Source organism: Panulirus ornatus, chromosome 19 (assembly GCF_036320965.1).
Source record: "Panulirus ornatus isolate Po-2019 chromosome 19, ASM3632096v1, whole genome shotgun sequence".
Classification (NCBI taxonomy): domain Eukaryota; kingdom Metazoa; phylum Arthropoda; class Malacostraca; order Decapoda; family Palinuridae; genus Panulirus; species Panulirus ornatus.
In genome coordinates this window covers 32,341,339-32,343,910 of record NC_092242.1, presented here as the reverse complement: position 1 = coordinate 32,343,910, position 2,572 = coordinate 32,341,339, and positions in this window count along the sequence as shown.

Below are 2,572 nucleotides of genomic sequence, written 5' to 3'. Positions count from 1 at the left end.
ATATATATATATATATATATATATATATATATCTATATATATATTTATATATATATATATATATATATATATATATATATATATATACATATATATATATATATTTTATTTTTTTATTATTTTTTTTTTTTTTTAATTTTTTTTTTTTTTTTTTTTTTTTTTTTTTTTAATTTTCCAAAAGAAGGAACAGAGAAGAGGTCCAGGTGAGGATGTTCCCTCAAAGACCCAGTCCTCTGTTGTTAACGCTACCTCGCTATCGCGGGAAATAGCGAATAGTATGAAAAAAAAAAGAAAAAAAAAAATATATATAAATATATATATATATATATATATATATATATATGTATATATATATATATATATATATATATATATATATATATATATATATATATATATATATATATATATATATTCTAAATTGTTTCTTACATTTTTCATATGTATATATATGTATGTGTGTGTGTGTGTATATGTGCATGTGTGTGTGTATGTGTGTGTATGTGTATATATATATATATATATTATCCCTGGGGATAGGGGTGAAAGAATACTTCCCACGCATTCCTCGCGTGTCGTAGAAAGCGACTAGAGGGGACGGGAGCGGGGGGGCCAAAAATTCTCCCCTCCTTGTATTTTCTTTTTAACTTTCTAAAATGGGAAACAGAAGGAGTCACGCGGGGAGTGCTCATCCTCCTCGAAGGCTCAGATTGGGGTGCCTAAATGTGTGTGGATGTAACCAAGATGTGAAAAAAGGAGAGATAGGTAGTATGTTTGAGGAAAGGAACCTGGATGTTTTGGCTCTGAGTGAAACGAAGCTCAAGGATGAAGGGGAAGAGTGGTTTGGGAATGTCTTGGGAGTAAAGTCAGGGGTTAGTGAGTGGACAAGAGCAAGGGAAGGAGTAGCAGTACTCCTGAAACAGGTGTAGTGGGAGTACGTGATAGAATGTAAGAAAGTAAATTCCCGATTAATATCGATAAAACTGAAAGTTGATGGAGAGAGATGGGTGATTATTGGTGCATATGCACCTGGGCATGAGAAGAAAGATCATGAGAGGCAAGTGTTTTGGGAGCAGCTGAATGAGTGTGTTAGTGGTTTTGATGCAGGAGACCGGGTTATAGTGATGGGTGATTTGAATGCAAAGGTGAGTAATGTGGCAGTTGAGGGAAAAATTGGTGTACATAGGGTGTTCAGTGTTGTAAATGGATATGGTGAAGAGCTTGTAGATTTATGTGCTGAAAAAGGACTGATGATTGGGAATACCTGGTTTAAAAAGCGAGATATACATAAGTATACTTATGTAAGTAGGAGAGATGGCCAGAGAGCGTTATTGGATTACGTGTTAATTGACAGGCGTGCGAAAGAGAGACTTTTGGATGTTAATGTGCTGAGAGGTGCAACTGGAGGGATGTCTGATCATTATCTTGTGGAGGCTAAGGTGAAGATTTGTATGGGTTTTCAGAAAAGAAGAGTGAATGTTGGGGTGAAGAGGGTGGTGAGAGTAAGTGAGCTTGAGAAGGAGACTTGTGTGAGGAAGTACCAGGAGAGACTGAGTACAGAATGGAAAAAGATGAGAACAATGGAAGTAAGGGGAGTGGGGGAGGAATGGGATGTATTTAGGGAATCAGTGATGGATTGCGCAAAAGATGCTTGTTGCGTGAGAAGAGTGGGAGGTGAGTTGATTAGGAAGGGTAGTGAATGGTGGGATGAAGAAGTAAGAGCATTAGTGAAAGAGAAGAGAGAGGCATTTGGACGATTTTTGTAGGGAAAAATTGCAGTTGAGTGGGAGGCGTATAAAAGAAAGAGACAGGAGGTCAAGAGAAAGGTGCAGGAGGTGAATAAAAGGGCAAATGAGAGTTGGGGTGAGAGAGTATCATTAAATTTTAGGGAGAATAAAAAGATGTTCTGGAAGGAGGCAAATAAAGTGCGTAAGACAAGGGAGCAAATGGGAACTTCAGTGAAGGGCGCAAATGGGGAGGTGAAAACAAGGAGTGGTGATGTGAGAAGGAGATGGAGTGAGTATTTTGAAGGTCTGTTGAATGTGTTTGATGATAGAGTGGCAGATATAGGGTGTTTTGGTCGAGTTGGTGTGCAAAGTTAGAGGGTTAGGGAAAATAATTTGGTAAACAGAGAAGAGGTAGTAAAAGCTTTGCGAAAGATGAAAGCCGGCAAAGCACCAGGTTTGGATGGTATTGCAGTGGAATTTATTAAAAAAGGGGGTGACTGTAATGTTGACTGGTTGGTAAGGTTATTTAATGTATGTATGACTCACCCTGAGGTGCCTTTGGATTGGCGGAATGCGTGCATAGTGCCATTGTACAAAGGCAAAGGGGATAAGAGTGAGTGCTCAAATTACAGAGGTATATGTTTGTTGAGTATTCCTGGTAAATTATATGGGAGGGTATTGATTGAGAGGGTGAAGGCATGTACAGAGCATCAGATTGGGGAAGAGCAGTGTGGTTTCAGAAGTGGTAGAGGATGTGTGGATCAGGTGTTTGCTTTGAAGAATGTATGTGAGAAATACTTAGAAAAGCAAATGGATTTGTATGTAGCATTTATGGATCTGGAGAA